Genomic DNA, 17,607 nt, shown 5'->3' with positions numbered 1-17,607 from the left:
TTTTAAATACTATACATGACCCTTTCTTTCACATTCACAGTTTCCGTGAAGGAGAACATGGACTTGGATCCAGATTGGGTTATAGAGTGGGGAGGGAGATTTTCCCTTGGGCAGCTTCTATACTTTTTCTAAATTAAATTTAATCTTAACAAATTAATTAAGGACAGTTTCTCTTAAACATGATCTGATCCAGCTGCTTAATGGAAAGGCAAGTTAGTTTTTTTAGCCTAAAGGAGAGCAAACTGCTCCTTTCCTTTCTGCCTGGCTCTCTGCCCTGACATGAACACCAGGACTGGCCTGGGCAGTGGAGGCAGGAAAATGGGGACACTGAAACTACAGTGTTCAGAAATTAAATTTATGAGATTTTGGAGATTTTAGATGTTCAGAACCCTGAACAAGGTATACCAAATATTGCCATTTCTTGGCATGTATTGCCAGGTACAGCTGTCTGTAGGGGACAGTCACTGGGCATTGCTCTCAGAGAGGGGTACCCAGTGCAGGGAGGTGAAGGGTTCATGAATCTCAGGAAAAGAAGTATCTCCACATCATGAAATTTGTCTCTGCATCTCCTGTTCAACAAAACACTGCAAGAAAGTCGAAATGTGTGGATTGTCTCATTAAGAAAAGTTCCCTGCAATCTTTTTGCATGTCCCATTCCCTGCTAGCCTTGCCTTTGGACTTAATGGGAATCACATACAGAGGCTGCTCCTAGACTATTATGGCTTGCACTGTTATTTAATTCACCATTCTCCTTTTTGTTCAGCATTTGTTATCTGCTCTATAGTATAGAGAGCATGGAAAGTTACTATGGGCTCTCTCAGCATTGAAATGCACATGGATTTATTTGGGGGTTTTACAATTATTCTCAGTTTCAGGAGCAGTATCTGAATTAGCTGACTCTTTAAAATCATTGTCAGTGCTTTTAAAATAGGGGTGGGTGCTTGTGGGTGAGGGCAGAAAGGAAGACACTGGCATCTGCTGCCTGTTAAGTCCATTAATTGAAAAGAAAATACTGCTGGTGCCAGAATGTAGTGCCCTGCTTCTAATTAAGCCTAGGGAGGCAGTGGGCTGGTTTTAATTGAGAACAGCATCTCCCTTAATGGTGTCAGCAGCTAAAAAACACAAAGGGATTCAAAGCATGAAGACAGTGGTGACTCTATTTGTGGGGTCAGTCCTTGTGCCAAGCTTGGAAACCTTCAGCATAGCACAAAACCTGGAGGAATAATTGGGTCCCACTTCCCAGCAGAGTCATGCAAACTTTCCTAGGTCTGGGAACAGGATGTTTACGGTAGAAATTAGCAGTAGTCATTAATAATGTGTCCTTTCAGGAACAGTTAAGGAGTCAAGTGTCTCCTGGTAGCTTTGGTGGCAGGAGGAAGAGCTGCCTGTGCCTTACTTTGCTGGTGGCAGAGTGTGGTTCCAGTTGGCATGGATGGCCTGCACACTCACAGTGCTTTGTGCCCAGGGCACCCACGGGTCCAGGGGGCTGGGGCAGGCACCACATTCAATCCCAGGGCCCTCAGTTATCCCTACCTACCACTCCAGTGTAGGAGACCATAATAAAAATCTCCATTCTGAGTGGGCAGCCATTAGCAGTTCTGTGCTGAAAAAGGTCCCAAAGTGCTTCCAGCCTGGTTTCTGCAGGGAATGAGGTGCATGTGATTGTACCATCTAATTTCATGCTTGTCAGTCTTGTTGTAAAAGCTTTTGAATCCACCAGTCAATGTCAGCTGGCAAGTTCAGTGAGAATGGGGGCCAGGGAAGGCAGAGAGACACAAATAACTCCCTGCTGGAGGGGAGGGCTGGGGGAGCTCAGCTCCATTATTAGCAGTTAATGAATGCACATGGGACACATGTCTCTGCTTCCAGAGGAGCTCCAAGTGGAGCTCCCACTGCTGTTACACATGGGCTAATCAAACCCCAAGCCCTGGAAATGGTACTGTAGAAGTCCCACTGCTCCTTTGTCTGCTCAACTCTGGAAAATATCTCTTTTCTCCAGAGCAGGAGGTTCATCCTTTGCCCAGCCATCTGCCTGTCCTTACTCCATGAAGCAACCACAACGTGGAGGCTTATCCACCATGTCAAAGCTGCTTTTTGATCCATAGTCACTGCCTTCCAGCACAGACACCAGTGCCCTTTGCAGTGGATGTATTAGATACATCCTGTGCCCCTTCTGGGGAATGTCAGCCTGGTTTCTGCAGAGCCTGGCTCTTTATCTCCAGCTGTAGACAAAACCAAGGCTCAAGGCTCCAGGAGCAGCTGCTTCTGCCCATTTTATCAGCTAAAGTGTCCTCCATCACACCAAACTACAGACATTTAAGAGAAGCCAGAGGTGGGGACATAGAACTATCTCAGGTCCATCTGTTGCATTGCAGGTGCTGGACTAGTTACCATATTGAGTAACACCCAGAAATCTGAGTGTACTTCCACTTCTGGAAGTACAGATTTGATGAGAATCCGTACCTGAAGTGATGGGGGGCACTCAGTGAAGGAAGAACACTGGCCTCCAAGTCCTGCCTGGGAGCAGTGGTAGCTCATGGTGGCAGCTGCTTATCCCTGAGTGCCTGAAACCACCCCCTGTTCATCAAACAATTCCCAACCAACACCAAAGCACCTTTCAACAGGAGGGCTTTTAAATTCAGAGAGCTTGCATCCCAGTAGTTTCAAAAGTGCAGTTTGGAAGGGGGCTGAATCACATCTGGAAGGCAGGAAGAATTCAACAGGGAATTTGCTATCAGTCTGGGGTTTTTATCTAATATTCCCACAGCTTAAAGGCTGATTTAGCTTTGGCTTTAGTCCAGATTGTTTAGTAGCCTGGCTCATCTGACTCAGGCTGTAATGACCTGACTATGTCTTTAAGCTGCTGCTGTGAGCTTAATTCTGGATTTAAACATGGCTTATGTTTTCATGGTAGTGGTCACCAAGTCCTATATTCATGTTGTCACAGTACCTGCTGCGTTCTTCTCTTCATTGTAGTGCTCAATTTTTTATTGTTCCTTAGAACTTTTCCCTGCAGAAATCCCAGTCTGTGATTAGTTTTGAGGTGTGTTTTCTCACTTAGGCATCTGCAGTAGGATGGGCTTCTGCATTCAAGTTGTGCATATGCAGATGGCAGCAAAAGAGTCAGTGAACAGTAAATAGGCCAACAAATATGATTAAAGGGGAGGGGAATAAATATTGTTTACAAATTCTAGTTGCAAACAGTTTCAGGAAAAAAATTAGAGATGTTTTTTCTGTGTATAGGTGGGAAAGGTCTAAGATCCAGAAAATGGAAGTGTGTTGATATGAGCAAAAATGAAACTTCTGCATGAATTTGGTCACTGACTTCTTTGATGAAGACAGGCTGGGAGAGTTAGGATTGTTCAGCCTGGAGAAGAGAAGGCTCCAAGAGAGCTGGAAAGGGACTTTGGACAAGGACCTGGAGTGACAGGACAGGGGGTAATGGCTTTAAACTGACAGAGGGCAGGGTTATATGGAATATGGGGAAGAAATTCTTCCCTGTGAGGGTGGTGAGGCATGGAACAGCTTGCCCAGAGCAGCTGTGACTTCCCACATCCCTGGGAGTGTCCAAGGCCAGGCTGGATGGGGCTTGGAGCAACCTGGGATGATGGAAGATGTCCCTGCCCATGGCACCAGGAGGAAGTGAATGAGCTTTAAGGTCCTCTCTAACCTAAACCATTTGATGATTCTTTGACTTAAAAACCAAAAATCTTCTGTGTAGCTCAAAGGTTAAGTTTTCTTTGAGTCCAGGCTGTGCTCTGCAGACAAAGGATACTCTTCAGAGCCAAGGCTTTTCAGGGTTTCTCTATTTTTCAAGGCCCAGACTGCAATGCTGTCTGACCCTTTACTTCAAGAACTGAAACTGTGCTTACAGGTCATTGCCCAAGCAGAAATTGCAACAGCACAACCACACAGACCACAAAGTCTCAAGAGACATTGCTGGAGAAGTCAATGTCCTTGACCTTCCAGGCAGAACAACAAGATTGAACTTTATAAACTGACCCGTTTTCATGACTCAGTAATTCTGTCTCCTCTGGGACCACCTCCTGGGAGGCTGGTATGGAGTCTGGGGCCTGCTGACCTGTGCCACTCTGTGTGAGGACAGACCAGGGGCAGAGTGGCATCAACCCCGCCTTGTTTGCTTGTGCCAAAGGTCCAGCTCCCAGGTGTGAACTGCAGCAGAGCCTGTGGTGCAGCCCAGCCCTGTCCCATGGCAGCCAAGGAAGACAGCACAGAGCAGGAGCACAGAGCCAGCAGGAAGAATCCCTGCCTTTCTCAGAGATGAGCTGCTCCCAGCACTCACTGATGTGTCTGCCCCTGAAAGGGGGACACTCCAAACTGCCCCTGGAGTTTCCAGGAGTGCTGCCACTCACTCAGACAATTTGCCTCTGTGCAAGAGAGAAATGAAACCAGCAGAGCTTCTATTTTGCCTTCACACAATGGGAAGTATTTGGCATGTGACACTGCATGGGCTGCTGGCCCCTCAGCTCTGGGACAGACACTGAACCTGAGGTCAGCACATCTAAGGGCTTTCACAGGTTTGGCCCCTGGCCTGCTTTTACCCTGTCACTCACATTTCCATTCAGCCTTTGTCCCTGACACTTAAACTATGAGCTCTCAAAGGCACTGCCTCTCACTGGGAGTGTGTGGTACCTGCCTGGCTGCTGCTCTGACACACAGTGACAGGCTGGAACTCATGAATATCTTTTGTTCCCCCTGACTCAAGTGAGATTTGGCCCCACACTCCTTGCCTGGGACCCCTGGCACTGTTCCTGTCTGCAGCTTCATACTCCATGCTGGGACTTCCCTGTGCTCTGTAGTTCTGTGTGAAAGAACAACCTGGTGTTTTGAAGGGTCATTCTTGAACAAAAATGCCCAAATAATTTTTTTTCCTTGATGTTGAGAACTGGAATATTCTTAGCAGAGTGGTTGGGAGTTTCTAATGGAATCGATCTGACATGAAAAATAAAATGAGGAAAAAATCTGAGATTTCCATAAGGAATAATTGATTAAATAATTAAGCAAATCAAAATTAAATTCTTACCTCCAGAAATACTGATTTTTAATTTTCACTGTTATTTCCCTACACACACACACACATTCAGACAATCTTCAATAGGAGAAAACAAGCATGGTCAGCCTTTGGTAGAGAAGCTTTTACTTAGTGCTGTTTCTTTTGGTGTGAAAGAACATTGAAAGTGGGTAAATAATTGGGTGGCACTGAGGGCCTGTGTTGGTCCTTTCCAGCTTACCTGTCACACTTGTTTCCAATTGATGCTCTCTCCCTTCTGGTTCTGCCCTGCCAACGTTTCTTTGTCTTTGGGGGTCCCTCCCCTTTGCTGTGATGCCTGGCAGGGGGCACAGTGCTTTGGGGAACTTTCAGCTCTTGCTGAAATAGTTCCTAAGGTGCTGTTTTAAAGCATGGCCTGCAGTCCTTTGGGGGGGTGAGTGGTGGTGCAGAAAACAAGCACAGGTAGCAGCTCTTCTGGGTTTGGTGTGTTGGATGGACAGCATCATCCTTTCCAGTTGCTTCCTATGTATTTCATAGAATCACAGAATGGATTGGGTTGGAAGAGACCTCCGAGATCATCAAGTCCAACCCTTGGTCCAGCCCCACTGTGATCACCAGATCATGGCACCCAGTGCCACATCCAGTCTCACCTTAAAAACCTCCAGGGATGGGGAATCCACCCCCTCTCTGGGCAGCCCATTCCAATGCCTGAGCACTCTCTCTGCAAAGAATTTTTTTCTGCTCTCCAACTTCAATTTCCCCTGGCAGAGCTTGAGCCCATCGTGCCCCCTTGTCCTATTGCTGAGTGCCTGGGAGAAGAGACCAACCCCCACCTGGCCAGAACTTCCCTTCAGGCAGTTCCAGACAGTGCTGAGGTCACCTCTGAGCCTCCTCTTCTCCAGGCTGAACACCCCCAGCTCCCTCAGCCTCTCCCCACAGCACTTGTGCTCCAGTCCCTTCTCCAGCCTCGTTGCTCTTCTCTGGCCCCGCTCCAGCCCCTCAAGATCTTTCCTGAAATTTCTGGCTGACCTCAAGCATTGCTGTCCCTTAAGACAGGCCATGGTGAGGAATTGAATACCTGCTACGAGGCAGCACCTGCCTCATCTTTTCCCATTGCCTTTCCCTTGCCCAGGGCTGTCCCACAGCTCTGCTCCTCAGCCCCTTCCCTGTTCCCAGTGAACACACCTGAGCTGTTTGTTGGAGCCTCCCCTTTGGAATGGCTGTTCCCCATTAGCACAAATGCCAAATCCCCAGCCCTGCAGTGGGGTTGTTAATGGAGCCCTCTGAAAGCAAACCCTTTCTTCTGGGGGCTCTGCCAGACAATGGACTCTCTGGATTCTCCTCCAGGGGACAAGCTTGTCAATCAAATTGTCACAGACAATAATTATCCGCTGCTTTATTCGCTCTGTCTGTCTTCAGAGCAGTCAATTAGAGCTATTGATACAGACAAGCCATTCTCACCAAGTTAGTTTGCAGCCTAATTAAAAGGAACCTGTCAGTGCCTTTCCCTGTAACCCTCTGGCTCCTCAAGGCTTCCCTTTGTGCAGGAACTGAAACTCTTCTTGCAGACAGAGCCTTAGTTAAAGTGCAGCCTTTCATCTCAGCCCTTTCCTCCCTGATGGAGAGAGGGCAGAGTGCAGGGAGGGAGAGGAGGATTTTCCGGAGACAGAGCCCTGCCTGGCTGGTTCTGTGCAGCGTTTTAAAATTCACCATGTGCAAAGGGAAAAATCCTCTCAACCTCAAACTCCTTGAAAACACTCTGATGGTAAATAAGTGTTAATTCTCTCTGAGCACAGAGACCTTTAACCAGAGAAGTAAGGGCCCTCTTCAGGGATGAAAAACATTGCTTTTCCCTGCCAGAATGTTTTGTTCTGCCTTTTTTTTTTCCTCTTAAAATTACTAGAACACACAAAAAGATACGCCAAAAATCTCATCATCTCCAGAATACTGTTGATCTGAAGTGTATTCAGGAAAGCAAATACTTTGACCAGGCTTTCATTGTACTGCAAGAAAGAAACTGCCACACTCCACAGTTTAAACTCATTTCAACAAATTGTGTCCTCAGCCATAGAAGAGTCTCTGTCCAAACTTTGGGGGGAGATTGTGCCACGAGTTTAAACCTTCTGAGATGCAGTGTGTGGGATCCACTTTGTGGAGAGGCAGTGGGCAAGATCTTCCTACAGCACCAAGTTGCACTGTTATATAAACCTGCTGCTGTAACTGATGATTCCTTTTCTGAACTAACAGTTTATCTTTTCTTTTTTTTTCTATTCCATGTTTTCGCTGCTGTTGGATCTTCTTTTCTTCTCTTCATTCATGAACTGAAACATACAGGTAAGTGTAAAGTCTTTTTTTTTTTAAAAATCCCATAGGAGTATTTCTTTCTTCTTTGCCTTTCCCCCAGTTGTGTGTGATTTTACAAGTGAATTCTGAAGAGTGTTTCACAGAGAGAGAAACAGCAGTGAGAGAGACATGCTGTGATCAGAAGTGCTCTATAAATACACAGTCCCAAACAATGAACCATCTCACAAAACAAAAATCCAAACCCAAGTTTCCCATTTAACCCAGAAACAGTATAAAGTGCATCAGCACATGTCTCTTGCCAATGACATTGCTAACTTTTTGCCAATGTTTTAATGAAAAGCTTTGGCAATCAGAACTCTGGATGAAGAAACTCTCTGCTTTCCTTCAGTGAGGCAGAACTCCATGGAAAATCACAAAATATTTTCCAGGAGTAATTCAAAATGGGAGAGACATTTTAAACATGAGAAAACCTACCTGTACATTTAATCAGTGTAGCTTTGAGTTCCAAACTCTCTGCACACTCCCACAAAGTACTTGCTGACAAGTTTGCTGTAATAGGTAAGTCTGATGTAACTCAAAACCTCTCCCAAATCCTTTCCCCCAACCTGCCTCTAATTACCACGTACATAAAAGGGAATAAGAAATATTTAATTTCTGGCATCTTGGAAAACTTTTCTTCCATCTTTGAAGATGTGTGCAGAGGCAGGAGGGTCTGTGAGATCTGAAAAAGGAGCTCTCAGAGAGGTGTTTGAAGCCTGCACCTGAGTGCAGGAGATGTCCAAGCTTCTCCCACTCTCTGTGTGCCCTGAACTCCGTGTTTTCTCATGGAGCTTTACAGAACTTGCTCTGAACTCCCTAGTGATGACTGCATTGTTTGGAAGGTGGTGGAGGTCTCTCCCACACCACTGTTCTTGCCAGCACTGCAATTTATTGTTATAACAATTTGTAGGCAACTGCTGAAAATTGAGTTTTGTTCTCAAGTTTGTGTTTTCTGCCTCCTTCCCCCCCTACATACCTGTGACTCTCCTGATGTTGCAGAGTAGCTGTCTTTGTGCTGCTACTCACTTGCCAGTCATAATTTTGCCTAAATTCGATTAAATATACTTTGAAACGTGTTTGTTTTCAAACACTTGGTTAATGCAGCACTGCAAAATGACACAATAGCCAGAACACTTAGAAACTGCCTTGGTTTGAGAAGCTGTTCTGCTCTGTAAGTGAACTCCAAAGCAAAGGGTAATAATGACAGGTCTAAAAGCACTCCTGTAATCTGCATGGCTTAAAAGCTCTGTGTGTGTTACAGTCTGAACACTGGAGATGTAACAAAATACCATCAATATTGCATGTGCCACATAAGGAGCACACAAATCCTGTCCTGGATCAGAACTAGCGTGGCCAGCAGGCCCAGGGCAGTGACCCTTCCCCTGGACTCTGCCTTGGGGAGGCCACACCTTGAATGTTGTGTTCAGTTCTGGGCCCCTCAGTTCAGGCAAGAGATTGAGGGGCTGGAGCGGGGCCAGAGAAGAGCAACGAGGCTGGAGAAGGGACTGGAGCACAAGTGCTGTGGGGAGAGGCTGAGGGAGCTGGGGGTGTTCAGCCTGGAGAAGAGGAGGCTCAGAGGTGACCTCAGCACTGTCTGGAACTGCCTGAAGGGAAGTTGTGGCCAGCTGGGGGTTGGTCTCTTCTCCCAGGCACTCAGCAATAGGACAAGGGAGCACGATGGGCTCAAGCTCTGCCAGGGGAAAATGAAGTTGGAGAGCAGAAAGAAATTCTTTGCAGAGAGAGTGCTCAGGGATTGGAATGGGCTGCCCAGAGAGGGGGTGGATTCCCCATCCCTGGAGGTTTTTCAGCTGAGCTTGGCCGTGGCACTGAGTGCCATGATCTGGTAAAAGGACTGGAGTTGGACCAAGGGTTGGACTTGATGATCTCCGAGGTCTTTTCCAACCCAACTGATTCTATGATTCCACGAAATGCCTGAGCTGTAGGTCTGAACTGTGCCTACCAAAGCAAGAGTTGGAAGTGATCTGTCTATGAAAGCTCAGGCACACACATGTGTGAGTAATCTTGATACTCCTGCACAAGTACATATTGTCCTTAAATTGTGTTCATGTGGGATGTTAACCTTTTTGAAAGAAAAAGAATAAAACCAGCTGTACTGGAGCAGGAGAAAAATCCATCTAGTCTGATAGCCCCGGGAAGACTCAAACAGGGCAAACATATGTGATACATCCCCTTAATAGTTCTCCAGCTTGCAATTATCTTCAGTTTAGTGACTTCCTGAGCATCACTGAAGTAGGACATGGAGGATAAAAATTAAACTTACCAGGCAAATATAGCACAGAAGACGGATTTTCTGACCTAAGAATTGAAACATTGCTTACAGCAACATATTCCTTTCTTCCCCAAGTCCCACATTCTTTCAGGTGTCCCTGTGCTAACCCACTGATGTTGGCTTTCTCCCAGAGGGCAGATAAATACTGTGTCTCAGTTTACATGCTCTCTTAAAACTGTAAGTGATGGTTATCAAATGAAACTGTAGTTGGTGCTGGAATATTCTGTACCTGGGCAAGAGGGAGGCTTTGCTCTTGCTCATCTCAAAGGCACCACACAGGGCTGTGGGAGAAGTCAGTGGTTTCCTTCTGCATGTTTTTCCCATGGTCTCTCCCAGTCTTGCCATTAATGAATGCTCTTTCTGAGTTTGTTTAGTTGCATGAACAGTTGGGATCTGTGTCTGTGCCAAAGCCTTTGTGGCTGTGGGGGGCTTATACAGCATTAAAAATAAATCTCTGAGGAGCATCTACCTAAGATGTCCTTTCCAGTACATGAGGGATATTGTGAGCCCCAGTTTAACCTTCCTGTGCCAGTGGTGTTCTTGAGTCCATGGCCAGCACAAATGGGTGGCCTTTACTCTCCTTGCAGAATCACAATCATTGGTCATCATTGTGAAATGACTTACAGAAAAAATGTTCGAGCCAGGATGTTCACTTGGGTTACAAGACGTGGTATTTTGAGGTGTAGCTGAAGGCAGGCACCATGCACACATTGAGGAGGGGAGCTGGGCATGGAAAAGCTGGGAAATAAACCCACTGGATCTGCACTCCTAAAGGAGGCTGCTCTCACATGCAGCTTTGATGTGGACCAAGGCACAGTGGCAAACGGAGGGCTTTGGATATGTTGGGGGTTTTTTCCAAATTCCTCTTGAAAATGAAACCAGGTTTTCCAGTGCAGTAGTTGAGGAGTGTATCCTTGAAAAGTCAGTGTTCTCTAAAGGCTTCTTCAGAGAGGCAGTAAAGGTGAGAATTCCTTAAGCAGGAAAGAGAAAGCAGCAGCACTACTAACAGTACCATCACTCTTACAAAATGTGTGTGTATCGCTCTGCACAGAATTTGGAAGGTGGCACATTTGAAAACAACAGCACTCCAGTTTACTCTCATTTGATGTAAGAATAAGAATTCATTGCTGGGGGATGAATGAGATGTGAACTGTCAGTTTGCCAGCTGTACATGTGGAAGATTCCCAGAAATTTTGTCTACCATTTTTGGCAAACTGTGCCCTTGAGTGTGTTGACAGCTGTGACTGGGAGATTTAAATGAGTCCTTTTTAGAAGGAACAGTTCCTGTTTAACAACAAACTTTTCCATAAAAAAGTGCAACCAGGTTCTATTTTTGCCTCACTAGAAATCCACTGACTCTCAAATAGTTTAATGACCTGGAAATTTTCCCTGTCTTTCTGTTACTGAACATGCCTCAGTCTCTGGTGTTTTAACACACCTTATAGCCAGGTGGGGGTTGATCTCTTCTCCCAGGCACTCAGCAATAGGACAAGGGGGCACGATGGGCTCAAGCTCTGCCAGGGGAAATTGAAGTTGGAGAGCAGGTGGAAATTCTTTGCAGAGAGAGTGCTCAGGCATTGGAATGGGCTGCCCAGAGAGGGGGTGGACTCCCCATCCCTGGAGGTTTTTCAACTGAGCTTGGCCGTGGCACTGAGTGCCATGATCTGGTAAAGGGACTGGAGTTGGACCAAGGGTTGGACTTCATGATCTCTGAGGTCTTTTCCAACCCAATCGATCGATCGATTCTATGATACTGAAACAACCTTTTCCTAACTTAGAAGTTACTAAGGAGCTACAGGTCCTGAGATAAATCTCAAGGTCAACAAGATCAAGTCAAGATTGGATGAAGACAACATAAGTGAATCCTGCAGATGTGAATGAAATTTAGCATAAAAGAAGCAAAATGTATCCACTATATATATTAAAGTTTTAATTTCTTTTGTATAAGCAATTGCAGCTCTCCCAGTGGAGTGTCTGCCCCGCCCAGGCTCAGCCTCCTTGCCCGCAGTGCAGGGCAGGGCAGTGCAGCCAGCTGGGGTTAATGCTCTGTCAGAGGCAGAACTGCTCTTTGAAGTGAAACATCAGGCTGGTTTAGACACTAAACTTTGATATAGGTGTGTAATTGTGTGTGAGGGCTCACAGAAGTGTTAAACGCTCCTGCAGAGCTACTTGATGGCCTTTCACAGGAAAATTCCACTGGAATTTGTAGTTTGCTAAGCCTGGATATGTCTGAAAGCTCAGCTGAACGTTGTGTATATTCTCAAGTGAATTCAGTGTAGTCAGCTTACGTTTCTGGAATGATAGTGAAGAGAAAGCTTTTATCCATTACAGAAAACCCTGGATTTTCTTCTCTGGTATTTACTTCAAAGTAACATGTGCATCCCTCTTTCACTGCAGCTGTGATATGATTGTATCAGCAGCAAGTCCTCTTGCTAAAAGTTGCTCAGTAGTTGTGTTACTTTGCTTTGTTCTGTTGCTTGTAGCATTCTGAAGATACAATCTCTCTGGGTAGGGTCCTGCTGCTCCCAGCTGAGCTGGGTGAGAGGGAGGAGTGCCATCAGCAGTTTGGGTGCAAGTGTGTGGTGGAAAAAGGAACTGACATTCTGTTAGGATAACTGGAAAACAATTCTTGCAATTTCTTTTGATATATTATCATGTTGCTCAGCCCAATAATGCACATACATCATGTCCAGCAGGAGAGGGGTTGTAACAGGTATTTGAGAAATGCAAGTGTGTGGTTAAATATTGTACCGTAACACACACTCAAATAGGAATGCAGTTAATGTCATCCCTCAGCATAAATATTTTTCTTCTTTGGGACATTAATTATACAACAGTAACTCTTTCTTAATATGTTTTGGTTTAAAGCCTTGCACTCAAAATACCAACATAACCCAAAAGATTTACTTCTGTAAATTGAATTGCCTTATCCCTTACATGAAACTGTCTGAAAATTTATTGAGAGTTACTCCCACTTTTCTTGGTTTCTCCTCACATTGTTGCAAACAGATACAGGTTTTGATCACAGTGAGATAAGAATGGGTGAACTGGTTTCATGCTGTTGTATCCCCTCAGTTTTTCTGTTCCCTGCTTTTCTTCTGGCATTTAACTTGGCTGCAGACTGCAGAAATAAAGGAACACTCAGGAGGACAAAGCACTGGGGCTTTTAAAGCTTGTGATGATACAGGGGAAAGGGAGAAAGAAATGGTTTATTAAAAAGATGTCAGAAGGACAGAGCAGCCTTTCTTACAAAGCAGCCTGTAGAGCAACTTGTCTTGCTACCAGTTGGTGTTGGTCCTTTTATCCTGATGATGGTGGAAGGAAGAGGAGTTGCAAATACCTCTTCAGTCTGGATACTTGAACATGTAACCAACAAACATGTTGGGCAAATGGCCTGTGCTGTGGGAGAGTTTTGGTTTCCTATTCTGCTGTGTGATGATGTGAGTGCTTTATTAAAGAAAAAAATCATAAAGCTTGAGTGAAGTTATTGCTCTGGGACCAGTTGCCATTGCTCCTTCAGTGTGGAGACTGAGATCCCTGCAAGGAGCAGCACTTACATCCCACCGGTGGGAAGGCTGTGGGTGGGTGGGTGTCTGCAGCTTCCTGCCTTTCAAAGCAAGGCTGTTCTGTTCCCACAGACCTCACTGCAGAACACTCAGAACCCAGAGGAAGTCCAGGTGGAGAAGCACTGCCAAGCTGCAGGTCAGCAGCACTGGTGTTCACTGTCCTCTCTGCCCTCACCTTGCCCCTTCCCTGGGCAGGTGGCATCAGGCACGGCGTGCAGAGTTCAGCCACAGCATCAAATGGCTGTCCCATGGGCAAAGATCCAGGATACCCAGTGTCACAGTTGTCTTATTTGTAGGTGTTCCCTTACACAGGTGGGCAGCCCAAAAGCCAGACTGAGACCCAGGGAAGCTGAGCCTGCATGATGAAAAGTTTTGCCATATCTTACCACATTGTTTCTGAGTTCTCCTGAATTAAAAATAGGTGCAGATACAGTTTCACCTTTTTCTTTCATTGCCATTTTTTAGACTCCCAAATGCATTATTGTTTTAATTATTTTTGGAGAGTCTTGAACTGGCCTTGAATCTGGAGGCACGGAAGATTTGAAGAGAACAGAAAGCAAGAGCTCTTCAGTCTTGCATCAGTGACTGAGCCATAGACATTGGTTTGCATATTTGTGTCTCTTAGAAATGTGCAATGTAATTTTTCCCTCATCCTGTGGGCTCTGTGGTCATGAAGATAGTTCCTGAGGTTGGGAAGTTCACTGGCTAAACCAAAACATCCACATGGTTTAAATCCCCTACATCCCTCTAGAGTGCATTTTTGCAAGTTGCTATTTCCCAGGCAAAAACACAGCTATTGTTCTGATTTAAAAAAAAAATAAATAAAAAACTTCATTAGCCAGATTCAGAGAAGTATTTATGGCTTTCCCCTCTGAATATCAATGGCTGGCAGCATCATAATGAGAACAGGCTAAACCTATTCAGCTGGGTTCCCAGGAAATTCATTGCATGAAAATGTAGAGTTTATTAACACCAACACACATCCTCCTGCAGTATCAGCAGATGGTCCAGTCAGACAGGCAAAGAAGTGATCCATCTTTCCAAAGCAAAGAGAAGAAAACAACAACCCAAAATCCAGAGTTTACTAGATGTGTTGGGAGTTCAAATGTCCATAGAGAACAAGTGAGCAGGCAGGACCAGCAGGAAGGGAACAGCCATCCTCCTGGGTTTTGCTGGTAGGTTGTGTGATAGGTGTGTGGGGGGTGTTTTGTTGGTTTGGTTTGGTTTGGTTTGGTTTGGTGGATTTTTGGTTGGTTGGTTGGTTTTGGTTGGTTGGTTGGTTTTGGTTGGTTGCTTGCTTTTTTTCCTCAGCTTGACTAGATCCAGCACTGGTTTACAATGGTCTTTATTTTTCCCCAACTCAACTAGATCCAGCAATGCTTTACAATAGTCCTTTTTTCCCCAACTCAACCAGATCCAGCAATGGTTTAGAGATGATCAAAGCCACTGGTTGTGCTGCTGTTTGGAATGTTCTCACCAGGCAGAACCCCCCAAGGAGGACACAGCTGTCCAGGTCACTCCCTGGCTGCTGGGTGTGTATGAGCAGGGGTTGGTACCACCTGTGGGAGGTGTGATCAGGGGAACTCTGTGCTCTGTTTAGTGGCAGAGCTTAAGGAAAAAGTGGAAAGACTGAGGAGAGTGAAAGGGAAATGGACTGCAGGAGTCACACCCTTCCAACCCCAAAGAGCCTCAGCAGGAGGGACCTGGACCATCTATCCAGTGGGCTGAGTCCAACAGTATGAGGTTCAACAAGACCAAGTCCTGCATTTTCCCTGAACTGGGCAATGGTGAGGCCACATCTCAGAGGCTGTGCCCAGTTCTGGGCCCCTCAGTTCAGGAGGGATATTGAGGTACTGGAGCAGGGCTGAAAAAGCACAACAAGGCTGGTGAAGGGACTGGAGCACAAGTGCTGTGAGGAGCAGCTGAAGGATCTGGGGGTGTTTAACCTGGAACAGAGGAAGCTCAGGGGAGACCTTATCATTCTCTACAACTACCTGAAAGGGGGTTGTAGCCAGGTGGGGACTGGTCTCTTCTCACAGGCAACCAACAGTAGGACAAGAGGGCACAGTCTTAAGTTGCACCAGGGGAGATTTAGGTTAGACATCAGGAAGAAGTTCCTTGCAGAGAGGGTGACTGGGCTGCTCAGGAAGGTGGTGGAGTCACCATCCCTACAAGTATGTAAGAAAAGACTTGGTGTGGCACTGTGTGCCATGGTCCAGTAGACAAGGTGGTGGTAGGTCAAAGGTTGGACTCGGAGGTCTTTTCCAACCTTATTTATTGTGTGTAATTCTGTGGGCAATGTGGGACATTGGAATAAAATGGTGAACTCGGCATCTCTTACCCCTTTTCAGCAGAGTAACTCCCTTGATGTTGGCTGAGATAAACTGTACTAACTCACAGAAAATCACGCCCATTACTTACAATTCTCAAAGGCTTTTATTATTCTGATAGTGCATCTCCAGCCCTTGTATTTTCCCCTGGAGAGAAGTGTCTGAGCAGATGCCAGACAAGTCAGGAGATGAAAGACCCTCCTGCCCCTGAGGTATTACAGGGGTAAAGGGCTGTCAAAAGGTGGAGAACAAGCACTGACCCACTCAACATTTGTGCACAGATCTGATTTTACAAATCCACACCTTTGTAATCATTTTATTTCCCAGTTCCCTGTAAAACCTCTCTTTCTTGTCCTATTTACAACCATCATTATCAGGAAAATTGCACCCAGCTACAGTGCTGCAATTTTCCCAGGCTCTTACAGCAAGAGGTTGACATGAATGTGACCAGTTTGTCTTGCACCAGCCCCTGATACATTTTTCTCTTATTTTTCTGCTACTCCTGTACAGTGTCTTGTGAATATTTTTCTGCCTTGGGGTTTCTAACCTAATATAAATAAGTAATTTAATGAAGAAAGAAGCTTGATTAGCACATATAAACTAGCAAACAGGTATGTTCAAGGATGGTGAAACCAATCTCACTATGGTTCTTACAAACAAATGTGACTGTCAGTGCGGCTGGGTCTTTATTACTTAGTTTCCTTTATTTTACAATTATTAGATAAAGAATGAAAATTATAAAACCCTGAAATGTGTAAAACCACCCATTGAGTTACCTTGTTGAATTTTACTCTGTAGTTGTTCTGTAAAGACTGGTAATTATATGTTTCTTAGGATGAAGGCAGTAAAGATACAGCATGTCTGTGTGCTACAGAAATCTCTTCTGTTCACACAATAATTTATTGATGCCACTGACCAACATGGACTTCCTGCTTTTCAGTGCCACCTTTTTCTGAGGAGTTGCCTAATTAGTAAAAAATATGGAGAAGTGACATAATTTTATTAAAAGTCTTTAGAAAAGGTGGGATTTGGGTGTCCTATTTGGCAGGGAGGTTTTTGCATGGCTATTTGTCTGGTTTGATTGTGGGCACAAAAGCCTTTTCCTGAACCTATTAGACCTGTTTTCTTGTGGTCTTTCACTGAATCCTTGACCTTACTGATAAGGTCAAATAGTTTGTTGTGTAGGGCCAGTTCAGTTCTTTAAGGGACTCCTGACTTAAGCCTCTTACAGATATGTTCTAACCAAGCATAAGCCACATCTGTTTCTCTCAGCAGTTACCTGCTGGAGGGCAGCAATAATGCAGCTTATACAATATTCAGTTGTGGTTTTATCACAAAGGCTAAATAAAATTACTTTGATGAAGTATCTGTGACAGAAGTTTAATTAACTTGAGTTACTTTTAGGAAAATTGTGACATACCTGCTGACAGCAAGGAGTCAGTCCCCTTGAAGGGTCTGAACCAGCATGTCCAAAAGCGTCTCCAAAGATATTACAGAATGGATTGGGTTGGAAAAGACCTCTGAGATCATCAAGTCCAACCTTTGATCCAACCCCACTGTGATCACCAGCCCAGGGCACAGAGTGCCCTGGGCTGGTGATCACAGTGGGGTTGGATCAAGATGTGCTGGATTCTCACTCAGTGCCAGATCCATTGAATCATAGAATGGGTTGGGTTGGAAAAGACCTCCAAGATCATCAAGTCCAACCCTTGGTCCAACTCCAGTCCCTTTACCAGATCATGGCACTCAGTGCCACGGCCAAGCTCAGTTGAAAAACCTCCAGGGATGGGGAATCCACCCCCTCTCTGGGCAGCCCATTCCAATCCCTGAGCACTCTCTCTGCAAAGAATTTCTTTCTGCTCTCCAACTTCAATTTCCCCTGGCAGAGCTTGAGCCCATCGTGCCCCCTTGTCCTATTGCTGAGTGCCTGGGAGATAAAAGTGTGTTACAAAATCAAACCAGTGGCAAATAGTGTAAGACATCCTGCCTGGTTTGTAGTGTAATGCTGCCCTTGGAATTAGCTGGAGCTGTTAAATCTGAGTATGAAGCCACAGCTTTATTTCAAGA

The 17,607-nt window shown here is 45.4% G+C and overlaps 1 protein-coding gene across 1 annotated transcript in view; it reads left to right on the top strand.

Moving 5' to 3' along the window:
- Positions 1-17,607, top strand: part of HS6ST1 (heparan sulfate 6-O-sulfotransferase 1) — a 182,002-nt gene that overhangs the window by 80,442 nt on the left and 83,953 nt on the right. The window lies entirely within an intron of this gene.

This window comes from Pithys albifrons, chromosome 11 (genome assembly GCF_047495875.1).
Source record: "Pithys albifrons albifrons isolate INPA30051 chromosome 11, PitAlb_v1, whole genome shotgun sequence".
Taxonomy (NCBI): Eukaryota; Metazoa; Chordata; class Aves; order Passeriformes; family Thamnophilidae; genus Pithys; species Pithys albifrons.
The sequence above is the reverse complement of the archived record's forward strand: the minus strand, read 5'-3'. Positions and strand labels throughout refer to the sequence as shown.